This window comes from Osmerus mordax, chromosome 2 (genome assembly GCF_038355195.1).
Source record: "Osmerus mordax isolate fOsmMor3 chromosome 2, fOsmMor3.pri, whole genome shotgun sequence".
In the NCBI taxonomy this organism is placed as follows: Eukaryota; Metazoa; Chordata; class Actinopteri; order Osmeriformes; family Osmeridae; genus Osmerus; species Osmerus mordax.
The window spans coordinates 5,742,443-5,756,698 of record NC_090051.1 but is presented as its reverse complement, the minus strand read 5'-3'; the positions used below and the strand labels follow the sequence as shown (position 1 = coordinate 5,756,698).

General features: G+C 45.1%; 1 pseudogene; it reads right to left on the bottom strand.

Annotated features, from left to right (window-relative positions):
* Positions 1 to 6,617: 6,617 nt before the first annotated feature.
* Positions 6,618 to 8,516, bottom strand: LOC136960232 (piggyBac transposable element-derived protein 4-like; annotated as a pseudogene).
* Between the last annotated feature and the right edge of the window lie 5,740 nt (positions 8,517 to 14,256).

The following is a 14,256-nucleotide window of genomic DNA, read 5'->3' as shown; positions in this document are numbered from 1 at the left end:
ACAAGGAAGCAGCTAATAGTCTCCAAACTCAGTTATGACCACATCACCTGGGTGCTGTTTCCCCTGGGCATGTTTGGGTGGTTACTATATCTGTACTGTCCAGCTAATGTATATAATGACCATCTAAGAGACATGTGTCTCACTCATGCCAACCACTCTGCCTGCCGTGGTGACGTGATCCGAGCAGCTCGTCTAATAAACCAAAGTCAACTCTTTTCATTGTGGTGTTTTCCTTGGCCTCTCTTCTGACAGAAAACTCATCATACCAGGGGCCTGTACTACGAATCAAGATTTGGCGTTAGCGAGGTAACTTCAGGTTCAACCCAGGGTTTTCTGTACTACGACGGAGGATCACTTGTTTCTGGGGTAGATCGCCATGGTAACACATCCTGAATGGCTAACCTGGTCGGGAGCAGGTTGGAGATCAGAGATCAACCGGTATAAAAGCCCCGCCCACAAACTAATTGTTGAGGATAATGACGTCACCGTTCATAGAAGACCCTGTGGAGCTTGGTGCGCGGATAGTGAGAGGTGCGCTCAGAAGAGCCAGAACATCAGAATTAGAAACATTTAATATGAGATCTAACTATACTAAAGGTACATAGACTTGCAATGCTTAGAATTAAAACTATTTAGAGAAACATTTAGAGACCGACAAATCCCTTTGGCATTCCCTGATGAGTATCTTTATGAAAGATATAGATTGTCAGCTGAGGGAATTACGTATCTTTGCCAGCTTTTTGAGCCGTATGTTGCCAATGTAACACATCGAAGCCGTGCGCTCACAGTCCCACAGACTGTATGCATAGCGTTGCGTTATTTTGCTACGGGTACTTTTATGTAGTGTCATGTTGATATGTTATTCCTATTCACTGGGGTGTCTCCCCTTGACCCATTCTGTTAGCCTTGGGTTGCTTTGACCCATTTTCAAATTATTTCCATATTAGAAATGTGGGTTTCCTTCAACCAAAACATTTCAAACAAAAAAGAACAATGTGTATGGTACCGTACAATGCTCTTCACAAGTTAAATAAATGATAATTTCACTACTTTCATTGAATTTGGATGCTTCATTCACTTATATAGCATTTTTCAAAAAGAATAGGACATTGAAAGAAAGAAATGGTGAAAACCCCCACAAAAGACTCAAAAGGCACAACAAAAAACCCACAAAAAGGTATAAAAAGACCAAAACGTAGAAAAGGGTTTAACAAATATATCCTCATGTGTTCTCCCTTTCCTAGGAACACAGAAAAAGAATGTCAGTGTAACTAAGTTAAGTGTCATTCATTCAGTCATCTCTTCTCATATTCCAGTTTTTCTATCTCCAGACTTGTTTTTTTTTAATTAAAAGCCTCTTATACTCTATATCGATTTCCAGGGTTCTTTTATACAGGGCCCTCACATTGTCTGCTTCAACCTGAAACAAATAAAGAACATTGTCCCTTTGCAAGGCACATTTGGAAAAAGTTGAAGGTGTCCATTTGACTACAGTGTTTCAAGGTTCATTGCTTATAATTTGTGTCTTTGTCTTGGCCTTGAAGTGGAGGCCCTAGGCTCAGGGGGAGGAAGACGTTCCTCTTCCTGCTGAGTTTAACACCATAGCAATGTAATCAATTGTGTCATATTTGAAATGAGCACTTTAAGGACTTGTCTCGTGTTCAGACCACCACCATTAGCAAGTCATTACAAACACTTCAATCACATCCACACGTTCACACACTCTCACCATCTGTGTTGCAAGTGGTAAAGAAAACTCAAAAGTGTACCCCCAAAATGCTCTCTGAGCAGGCAGACACAGTTTCCTGATCATCTAGGACCTCCACTTGAGAAAGTAAATGGCATATTTGATCAATATTCAGCAACCACGTATGGCATACATACTGGCGTATGACTATTAGTTTCACTGTTACCTCTGTATGGCACAGTGGGACGACAGTGGGTGGTGGAAGCAACACCACTGTATTACCTGTCACTGCAGAGAACAGTAATACATTTCACTCCTACAATATTCATAAATAATTGTTGAATGAACATGGTCACATAGATTACTTGAAACATACATATGCTTGGGCTTCCGAGCTGCTGCCACCAGGGTCTGAAGAAATGCCCCCTTCCACTCCATCATGGGGCGACCCTGATAGCTGGAGAGGGCCAGCTCCTCAGCAGGAGTAAAGTCCTGTGGAGGAGGGCCTCCCCAGTTTTCTTTGCCTAATTTGTCTTCCTGTTGGCTGCAAGCAATTTCATTGTTCTATAGGCCCTTTGTAGCTATACCAATATCGGCGTTGAGGAGTCCCAGAAAAACCCATAAGTTCCACTGTCGCGGTTGAGACCAAGTTCCTGGGCACTGGCTTGGACAATGTGGAGTATTGTGCACCAGTGTCCACTAGAAATGACAGAGTCTCCACCCACAGTTACGGAGAGCAGGGGGTCTGCCAGCCCCTGCTCGTTAGGGCTCTTCGGGCCCCCTCATGCATCAGGATAGTCCTCACCTGGGATCCAGTGGTCATCTGGACACCTGACCGGGTACTGCCCCCGAGGTGGACCCCCTCTACCGCCTCTGAACCCTCCCTGTGGAGCGGCTCCGGCAAAGGGTGCTTGATGAAGACCTTGCTGCCCTCGCCCATATCCGGGAGGAGCCTGACCCCCCATTTGAGACTGTTCCTGACCACCGTTTGGACACACAAGCATCCAGTGGTCCATCTGTCCGCAGATATAGCATCCCATGGATCTCCCCGGTCCACCCCTTCCCCTTGCTCTTCCCCGACCCCAGTCCTGCCACTGTCCACCAGGGGGCCCCATGGGCCCCTGCTGGTAACTCTGGTGGGGCTGAGACATAGCACCTACCGCTGCTGAATATGTCTGTATGTATGATCTAAAGGATATAAATTATCTGCCGGGAGCATGGGAGGACCCGTCACTACCGCGGGATGCTGCTGCACCATCTGATTACCATCTGAGCGTTTGTTTTTCGACGCCTGGTCCGCCGCTTTACGTGCCTCCTCTAGTTGGAGTTTGAGGAGCTTGACCTCTATGTCCTTACCCGCTCCCTTGTCTTTGTCCGCTATCGTTTTAGATTGTTGTAGGTGATGTACCAGGTGGTTCTCCCATATGGCCGGGCGGGCTCCTGCCATATCCGGGTTTTCAATCATACGCGCTTTAACCTTGTCTGGGCAACCTGTCAAAACCTCCGCTCGATAGACCTGTGTGTGTGAGGGGTCCCTATCTGGATGTACACCAGTGGCTTGGGTCCACTCTTCCTTGCACTCGGACGGGAATTTAAACGGACTGATATCTGGGTCGAATTTGAATGAGATGGTGTGCAGTGCGGTGACTGGTTGGGGCCATTTGAGATCCATAGCATCTCCCACACAGGTTGACACCTGATTGAATGGGGTTTGGTCTGCGGTGTTAGTTATATCAGCGGCTCGTTAAATCTGTTCCAAATCCCACCCCGTAGTCTGTCTGCCCATGAGCTGTCTCCAATCTCCCACTGCGAGCGTCATCCCCTGAGTTAATTGGGCTAGTTTGCGCATCCACTTCCGCCCCCCTTCCTCTGTTGGAGGCATTGCCTCAGCTATGTTTGATGTGTCCTGAAACGCCCATGGTTTGTAGCGCATGCCTCCACCTGGTGCTGCCATTAAGGTAAATTGCCTCCCAGTATATTGTGCCCCCGATCTCGTATGCCTCGTCATGTTGCCGGGGGTGTGTTCGGCGGGTATGGGTTTTAGGTCAGCCAAGGTAATCGAACCTGACATTGTAGCGCCGTAAGTAGTCGGTTTCGTGCTCACATCCCCCTCCCTCGCCTGGTTCTCTCCTTCCATCCCCGCCCTCTCGAAAAACCTGTCTCGTGCCTTTCCCTTTGAATACGTTTTTTCCATTGCCATCAGGTCCTCCCTAATTTGTATTTCCTCCCTACGTCTACGGGCACCGGTCTCAGCTAATTCAGCTAAATTAGAAAACGAGCCGCCGATGTCGTGGTTTCTGCGAGCGCGTTTACAGAAGGCATCCTCCGCAGGGATAAAACTTCACATTATAACACTCACCAGTGGTTTTAACTGATAACTCATTTCTCTGTCTCTCTACCTCAGTGTTTAGGTCACATATCTGCTGTGCTGAAATAATAGAAAATAAAAACCATAACCATACCATTTCCAAACACAAAACACTTCAAATGTATCACAGAAATGATATGAAATTCAAGTTACGCCATGAAATCTTACCAAGTTTAATGTTTTCATTTTTGACATCTTCAACATGTCTGTCTCTCTCCTTCAGCAGTTCACCTCTCTCTGCCAGTTGAATGTCCTTCTCTTCCAGTCTCTTCTGTGTCTCTTTACCTTCACTCTCTAGTCTCTCCAGTCGTTGGTCTCTCTCTTCTAATTCTCCCTCCTTCTCTCTCAGTCTCTGGTTCCTCTCCTCCAGTTCAGAGTCTTTCTCCTGCAGTTGGACTGTGAGCTTCTCTACTTGGTTGTTCTTGTCCTGCAGGTCTTTTCTAAGCTCCTCCTGTTGTCTCTCCTTCTCTCTCACCTGCTGGGTCATGTCATCCAGTTGTGTCTCTTTCTCCTAAAGGTGTTGGTTCTTCTCCTTCAGTTGTGTTGTGGTTTCCTCCAGTCTGCTCTCTGTGTCCTCTAGTTGTTTATTCCTCTCCTCCAGGAGTGAATCCTTCTCTTCTATCCTCTTTTCACTCTCCCCCAGTGTCTTGTTCACCTCCTCCAGGTGTCGGTCCTTTTCCTCCAGCTTCTGGTTCCTGTCCTCTAGAAGTTCATCTCTCTCTCCTAGTTGTTTGTCCTTCCCTTCCAGACTCTTCTCTAACTCTTTACCTTCACTCTCTAGTCTCTCCAGTCGATGTTCTCTCTCTTCTAGTTGTTTGTTTTTCTCTCCCAGTTCCTCCTGCCTCCTCTTTAGTTCATCATCTTTCTCCTTCAGCTGTTTGTCTTTCTCTTCGAGACTCTTCTTTCTCTCTTTACCTTCACTCTCTAGTCTCTCTAGTGTCCGATCTCTTTCTTTTAATTGTACTCTAGATGCTCGTAACTCTTCTTCAAGTTCATTCTTCTTTTTCTCTGTCTCCTTGTGTTTCTCTTCCAGCTCCCTCTTCTCATCCAGATGTTTCTCTAACTTCTTCCTTTGATATGTCTCTCTCTAGTTCCTTTTGTTTGTCTTTTAGTAGTTGGTCTCTCTCGTCTACTAGTTTACTGTACATCTGATTCTCTAGAGAGGATGAGAAGAGTTTAGTAGTAGAGCAGTAGATCTATACATCACTGACTTAGCAGGCTGATCAATTTGTAGATATTTTAAATTCAGCAATTCTGTAAGTCTGACTACCTGACACATTAAACACAGTTCACAAAATGCCTGTTTTGATCAAATTAAACTTTAAATGTAAATTAATCTGTATTAAGAACATAACTATACTTGATAATGTATTTTCACTATAGAAATTGAAATCCTTTTTATACATTTTTCTATTATTGTAGTTTTATACTCACCAAGTAACCGGGCAGATTCCTCTCTACTCCTCTTCTTCTCTGGACTCTCTCTTTGTAAATATTCTTCAGCTGAAACAATGATGGAGAACTGACAGGTTAGATCTGCATTTATTACACTACAGGTGCACATTCTACACTACATGGATGAAAGTATTGGGACACCTGACCGTCACACCTACAGTGGGTTCCAACATTACTGGCACCCCTTGGCAAAGATGAGTGAAAAGTGTTTTCACCTTTTTGTAATTCAACTGAATGTCACATTGGAAACAATTTGAACAATTCAACCTTCAATTGAAGTAAATTTATTTAGGTGGAAATACAGACGCAAATGGTTAACTGAACACAAAAACAGTCTTCTGACATAGTCATCTCAGTCCCCTGATCTAAACCTCCTTTAACCCTCACGCTCTCCTCATTGTCTATGCAGCCTGAACTTATCCTTCGCGCTGTCTCCGGGTCATTGTGACCCACAACGTTGTATATTACGCCACCTTCGCGCTGTCTCGGGGGTCGTTGTGACCCACAGCGTGGGAATGAAAGGTTTGACTTTATTTATTTTTGTATTATGTAAAATTTTCAGAAGACCGCTGTGGGTCACAAGGAACCGGAGACAGTGCGGGGTCTCGTAATAGACAACACAGACGTTGCCGTGTCTAACAAAAAGGCAGAGACAGCGCAATAACCCTTACGCTCTCCTCATTGTCTATGCAACCTGAACTTATCCTTCGCGCTGTCTCCGGGTCATTGTGACCCACAGCGTTGTATATTACGCCACCTTCGCGCTGTCTCAGGGGTCGTTGTGACCCACAGCGTGGGAATGAAAGGTTTGACTTTATTTATTTTTGTATTATGAAAAGTTGTCAGAAGACCGCTGTGGGTCACAAGGAACCGGAAACAGTGCGGGGTCTCGTAATAAACAACACAGACGTTACCGTGTCTAACAAAAAGGCAGAGACAGCGCAATAAACAAGTATCTCCCTGGTGGTCTAGTGGCAAGACTGTGAAAAAGTTGTCACAACGTCAGTTTGCTTCACCACAACATATACATCGTGGTGCATGTGTTGGTAGTAGCGTTAGCAGCACTGTGGCTTGAGCAAAGCCCTCTTCTGCACTCGACTGAGTTGTTCAGTCTTCTGCACACACTCCCGCAGGTCGTCCAGGGTCAACGGGAACCTCTCCTTGGCCGAAGCCCAGCTCGGTGGGGCATGTGGGGCAGTATACATGAGAACAGGATTTGCAGACAGGCCTCTTACACCCGCGACAAACGGTGAACGTTTTACGGTCCTTCTTCACCGGGCAGACTTGACATCTCTTCCTCTTACTGGCAGGGACCGGCAACGTCGGTCCTGCCGATGAAGAGGCGGCGGCGGCAGCTGCTGCTGCCACTGCGCCATCCTCTCCGGGTCGCCGTTGAGGAGGCGGATCGCGACAGCTGACCATCCGTAGATCTTTCACAACCGCGGCAGCAGCTCCCGTGCGGGGCAGACATCGTCTTCTTTCGATCAGCGGAGTCACGAGGGCCCTTCCGAGCTGCTCGAGGAAAAACCTCCTCTTGTTGCGCTTACGCGGCATCCAGTTGGGGTTGACCTCTCTCCATATCACAAAGGCGTTGTAGGAGGAGATGTCAACGATGTTGCTGAAGATGACGAGGGGCCAGCGGGCCGTCTTCCTTTTACAGCTGTAGGCCGTGATGACCTTATCCAGATTGTCGACTCCTCCTTTGTTCAAATTATAATCCAGGACGATGGTCGGTTTGCCGTCGTTTCTGTCACTGATTTCAGCGTCTGTGTGGCGTGTGCTCATGAGTAAAACATTCTTATTTTTCTTCGCGAGGTAGGAAACCAGAGTGGTGGTTGGAGTGAAGGCGAACTGCGACGACAGCACCCGTCACGTCTTCGTCATCAGCAGCTCGGACGGGAGCTCGGCCCTGTTCTTTCGCACGGTGCCAACCACGGTCATGTTTCTCGTCGCCATGAGCTCTCGTCCGAGTTCGTAAGAGGTGAAGAAATTGTCACACGTGACATTGCGATCCTTCAGGCCCTCTGTCACGTCGAGCACGACGCGCATCCCCTGGTTCCTCTCCGGGACTCCGTCCATCTGCTTCCCGGTGTATACTTGCATCTTCCAAGCGTAGCTTGATTTTGCATCGCACGCGACCCACGACTTGATGCCGTATTTCGCCGGTTTGCTTGGCATGTACTGCTTGAAAGGACACCGTCCTCTGAACGCGAGCAGTTGTTCATCCACGGTCACTTCGGGCCCTGGGTCGTAGAGGCGTGGTAATCTCTCTACCCACATATCCCAGACCTCTCTTATCGCCGCCAACTTGTCCGTCGCGCGTCTCGCCGCTCGTGTCCCACGGTCGTCAAATCGTATCGACGTCGAATAGGTGTAGAAGAGTTTCAGCTGCATGGTAGCGCGGAAAATCGCTCTGGCGCTTTGCGTGTCCCATAGACTGGCGGCCGCTTCGCCTCGGGACTTGTACAACCCTGCCAGGATTAGCAGCCCTATGTAGGCACGTAGGTCAGTGGCGTCCATGGCTTTCCACTCCTCTCCGCGTTTCAGATAACCTTCCCAATTTGTGACGTCCAAGATTACTCTTTCGGTTTGTGGCGTGACAAAGAGTAAAAATGCGGAGACGATGTCGTGAGCGTGGGAAACGGCGTAAGCTGTGGGTCCTCTGGGGGTCCTCTCCGTACTGTCACATTGCGACAGCAGCCTCGGATTCCTCCGATACGCAATCGAACACCATTCAATTTTGCCGTTTTTCGACAAGAAAGTATCTCTGTCGATTTGAGGGGCTTGGTCGGCGGCGGCGGCGGCAGCGTCGTCGTCGTGGTTGACTGCATCGTACTCTTGCCCGTCTTCGTCTTCCTCTTCTGACACATGCTCCGCGTACTCTTGCCCGTCTTCTTCTTCTTCCTCGTCCTCTTCTGCCACATTCTCTGCACACTCTTCGCCGTCATATTCTGACACATCCTCTGCCTCCTCTTCAGACTCACTTTGCTCGATATTGGCAAACATCTGCTGTAGAACTTGCAGCGCACTGAAATCATACAAAGTTATGAATGGTTTGTCTTTTTTCCAGACTGACTGAAGATGTGCGCACGCTATATAAGCGCTACTTGCGTGCCAAAATCCACAACCTCCACTTGAGCTCAACGAAGCTTGATTTGGAGGTTAAATTGCTTAAACGGCAGCTGAATGTAAGTCTAACTCTGTAAAGCAAAGCTTTGGCTAAAGTATTTGTGAGCTTTGCCATGAATTGTAACTAAACTGAAAATCTTATTTGTTGTGCACCTTCATTTACAGGATAACCAATAAAGGGAAAAAAAATAAAGGCTTTATTGTACAACATGGATCTCTTACATTATTCTTCAGCATGTTCCTCTATGAGTCCAACATTACCCAAAGTCATCTGGACAGCTAGGCAAATGATGCTAGGCAATTATGTCCCTTGCAGCCGGTCCAGACCGCTCATCTAGATGGATAGGTTCCACATCGTCCTCAGGATGGGCCACGATCACTGGGACCCTCTCCCTCCTCAGTGTGGCCACATTGTGAAGCACGGCACATGCCACCGTAATCGCACAGGCCCTGTCCGGTTCCACCCTCAGCCCCCGCAGACAATTAAATCTGCCCTTTAGTAGGCCAAAGGTCATCTCTATCGGTGCCCTCGTTCTAGCGAGAGCACCATTGAACCGCACTTCAGGGCCTGGGGCTGGCTCGGGATAGGGGGTCATAAACCATGGCCTGCAGGCGTAACCCCTGTCTCCAATTAGGAGCCCATCATAGTTACCTAGTATATGATATGAACAATGTTGGATCACCTCTATGTAGCGCCCCCTAGTGTACAGCAGACTACGCCACCCCTTGAGCTAAACTTGTCTGTGCTAATGCCAGAGCAAGGGGAACTCTGAACTAATAATCTGTACAGACACAGGTTCTTAGAAAAGTATAAAAATACAGTCTTTATTAGTATAGAGGTGTTGGTTTGGTTGATCAACAGGTAAAACAAAGCAAACCAATACCCTAGTTAGGCTATGAGCAACACCACAATCATGCGTGTAGAGAACAGCAACCAACAATGCCGGCTGCAGTTGAACAAGTCTAAAAACAAACAGACAATTAATACGGGTCAGTCACATTTAATACAGGTCACATTTCATAGTTAATACAATGTGATCTGGATTCAGTCAGCACCCATTACAGAATAAATATGCCATAGCGCCAATGCGCCCATATCTACGCACATTCATCAGGGCAACAAAGCGAAAATGAGCTACACGACTGCGGGCAGAGCATAACTCGTACCTGCCGCCTACGTCACAATTTGCGAGGAGCGCTACGCTGGTAGCGTTTGGCAGCCACAATACCCAGCGGGTGCTTGTCTACGGACAGCCACGCAACCACTGGTACACCACGGTTTGGTCAGCGTCTGCACCTCCACACACACACTATTGAAACAAACATTTTAGTACGCTCACCCACAGTAAACTCATAGTCGAGGACAAAAACGGTTCGACATACCTTCGTATTTTAAGACAGCACCCAGATCATGGCTTACATCACACCCGTGCCAGCAGCAGAGTGACACCCTACCGGTGTAAGGACCCCAGGTGTCTATTTAAATACGCCTACCTCTACGGCAATTAAGTGGCCCTCTAGACGCCCACTCCACTCCCAATTAGTGACGTCATTGGCACTGGAAAAGAGCGCACAGAGGAGAGAGAGAAAGAGAGACTAAAGGAACCCAGTCCTAGCCTGGTGCACAGGCTACATCTACATAAAATAATCGATTTCTGAATGACATGAGATTTGCTCTACCTTGCTCGAAGCTGTGCATAGTGTAGAGTCTCGGAATATCCGGGAGTCGTGGACAGACCCCGGACACTTGACCTCAACATTTGTTATCAGGCAGGTGGAGTCACAGATCATCTAAGATGAATTGCAGTCAAGTCATGGGTATTGTACAGTACATGGGTAGCCTACAGCAGGCAATTGCAAGGTCCGTGTCTATTGTCAAAGGCAAATGATTGTTTTTAGAGCAATGTAATTTGAGGAAAATTGTCATAAGTACCTGCACATTAAGGCTGAGAAAGCCCTTTCTATTCACGAAATCGGCCTCGTTTGGCCCGGAGGGCCTTTTCAGGCGGATATGGGTGCAGTCCACTGCGCCAATGACATTAGGAAACTGCATAATGATAAGCTCCTCAATGAATAGTGATAGGAATGCATTTTCATGAAATGGTAAAATATTGTAGCGACCCACGGATTGGTCGCTGTTAACTCGCGCTGTTGGCGCAAAGGATTGTGGGTGGCGCAATTCACATACTTGTTTCATGTTTAATTAATGTTGCATGCATGTTTGAGTTGAGTGTTGTTGTTCTGTCGATTAGGTTTGTCAGTGGATGATGTATCGATGTTAGTAACTATAAGTTGTCGTTGTTGCCATAACTGGGAATTGTATGTGAGTTAATCACTTGTTGTTGGCATTCACATGCGATTGGGGGTGTAGTAATAAAACCTGTAGTCGAGCGGTGTATATGGGACACAGGATAAAAAGGTCTTCTTCTCGGCATCCACTCCATTATAGCCCTCTAGCGCAATTGTTACAATATTTATTTACTGAATTACCTGCAATTGCATAAAGTCCCTCTTTAATTTCATTGACTGGAACATGGCCAGGGAATATGATGAATTGATTCATCAGCTGGTTAAGCGCCAAGTACACTTTTCTTACAGCAACGCATGCTGCTTTGCCAATGTTTTCTGCATCGCCTACACTGTATAAAAATGAGAGTCTGAAGCACAGTTAAAGCTCTGCTGCAGCGTGAGATTTGCAATGTACGGCCCGAGAAGGTCTTGCAAATAAATGAGTCCTTGTCGGCTGAATCGATATCGCTCAAACAAGAACTCATCCGTGTGACATAAAGGATCTTGGCGATCGCGAATAACTATCGGTATGGAAAGATCGAAATCGAACTAGAATCGCTCTTTGGTCAACTGGGTCTCTCAAAAAGGAAGCTGCCATGTTTCCGGGGTGTGGCAAGCTTATCCAGTTACACTTACGTTAGCCTGCGCTGGAGCAGGTTAGTGCTAATTGATGTTACTATGGTGATTTATTGAAAATTGCTTCCACAAACCAAAAAGAGGGGCGTTTTTTATTTTAGCCTGAAAATTAGCTCGCAAAACCGCTTTGCGAGCTACGACGAATATACCCCAGTGGTGTCGTTAGTGTTGTTGCTTTCACCTGTGTCTTGTTTGGTTCGGTGTATTAAGTCCCTGCCGTCTTGGTCAGTCGTTGATTTAATGTAGCGTGTTTCCTGTTGTCTGTCCTGGCTGTGTCTACGATCCTCATTAAAAGCCGTTTTATTTGAGAATCCTACCCTTACAAAAAAAAAGTCTATTGAAGTATAGACTTATACTTTAATATACTTATACCTACTATAAGTGTACAAAAAAATAGATAGTACACTTTTAGTTCACTTTTGAAATACTTTTAAGAAGTATGCTTAGAAAATAGTTCACTTTTGATATACTTTTAAGAAGTATACTTAGAAAATTGTTCACTTTTGATATACTTTTAAGTATGCTTTGAAAATAGTTCACTTTTGATATACTTATAAGAAGTATACTTAGAAACAGAAAATGGTATACATTTCTTCTGGAGTAGGATGTAGGCTACGTTTTCTTTTATTATACAGCAAAAACAGTCAAAATACTTTTAAAGTACATTACAAGTTACATTTTTTAGATCCATCTTGTATATTCTAATTATTCATGTCTCGGAAAATATATTATGCATTGCACATTTAATCTTTTTTTTTTACTGAAGCTGTAACCTTAATTACGGCCAAAACATTTTGAAGCCCTATACTGTTATACGAGTATAAATGGAGTATTAATGGAAAAAACGACTTGAGAAAGAAGCAGACAAAAGGGTTGCATTATGCATTTGAAGGTTATACTGTCAAACTGACTGAAGAACGAAATAACAACTGAAAAAATGAAGATAGCGTGGCTCATTGGCTGGTCAATTCCCATGATGGGAATTAAAAAGTGGGCCAATTCAGTTTACTTAGTACAAAAATAGTATTTAAATAAGTACACTGCTAGTATACTTTAGGTACCATGATAATAGTATACTTTTTATACTTAAGTATACTTACAAATTAAACTTGAAGTATACTTCTTATTTGTAAGGGTCGTCATCTTCTTGCACCTGGGTCCTCCCTGCACACCCATTACAGTAGGCCAATTAATGACACCCGCTAAAAGTTTCTAGAAATGGGTCAATTTGACTATTGGTTGCATTTGAAGCGGTACATTTTACATCCATTCTCAGTAATGATGTTAACTAATTAAACAATGCACAGAAAAATGAGTGATTCCCGCAGGTCTTGAAATAAAATCTTGAGTCCTCTTTATTACAGACTGAGTAAAGATGTGGTCGATTCCAAGACCAACAACATTCACATTCTAACAATATTACCTTCCCCCATAGGCAATTTAAGTAGTTTAAGTAGTCAAAGTAGCTACACCCATCACATCCTCTCTCAAGGTGAGAACAGTCCAATTAAAGATGGTGTAGGCAATGTTGTGGAGAAATACTTTTTGTCATATTTGCCAAAATAAACTTCACATCTTGATAGCAACCAATTCATCTAAAGGTTTGATGGTAATATGAAACCAATCTGACATCTGTGGGCGTCGCAGGATGGTAATTAACACGACAAATCATTAAGACCGTTCCGAGAGTAATGATTGGACAGACTAACCTGTCCGTCTACCTACCTACTTACGCGGTGGGATATTATGGATTGAATCGTTTGGAATAGAAGCTAAAATAGCTAGCTTCGCAAACCTTGCCTACACCAGTTTAAGTGAGAGAACACCCTCCCAGTGTGACTGTACATTCAGATGATTTTGTAGGCCTTCATGTATCATGAGATTGTGTCCAAACCAGCTTAGATGCTTCAGATATTTTTTAGACTGACTATATATTGTAGGCTCCAATTCTGTTTGTAAACCAATTATTTTAGCTCGTAATGTCACTAAGGTCTTTCACAGAACTGTAGAAGAAATTGAAGGACTTGACGTTTGACAGAGGAACTACTTTAGAACCCATATCATATTATTTATTGAATGTACCTGGTGTTGTGTCCTGTATGTCCATGTATTAATTCACTGTGATCAGAGAAGGACAGGTGTGGAAGGCATGTCATCATGTCCTCAAGGTTAAATAACTGGTCAGAGCCTGGCGCCTTATTGCTAGAGGTGTGTGGGGCTCGTGGTTGGAGGCTTTCTCATAGGTTGAGCCTGGCTGATACAATAACTGTCTGGCATGTGATTGAAAGTTTGGCTTGGATAACATTTGCTGATTATTCTTGGCCATGAATATCTTAGCCATGAATTTCTTAATAAAAGAGTCTCAGAGAGACTTAGAAGCAGACCATTTCCAAGTATTTTCTATTTTTTGTTCTTGAGTCGCATTCTTTTCTCTTGGCATTTCTCTCTCTGACAGGTGAATGTGAATGAATTCCAGAAGCCACACCACTTAAGCCTTGTGCTGCCTTCGGGTCACATGACCCAAAGGTTCACAACGAATCATCGTTGTGTTTACCCAATTTTACTCAATACAAAAACAAATACAAATTATTTTATTTTAACCTTCGCAATGTGGGGGGTCTGAGACAGCCCAAAGGTTAAAAGAAAATGCTTCACTTTGTTTTTGTATGCGGTAAAGTTGTCGCAATACGAC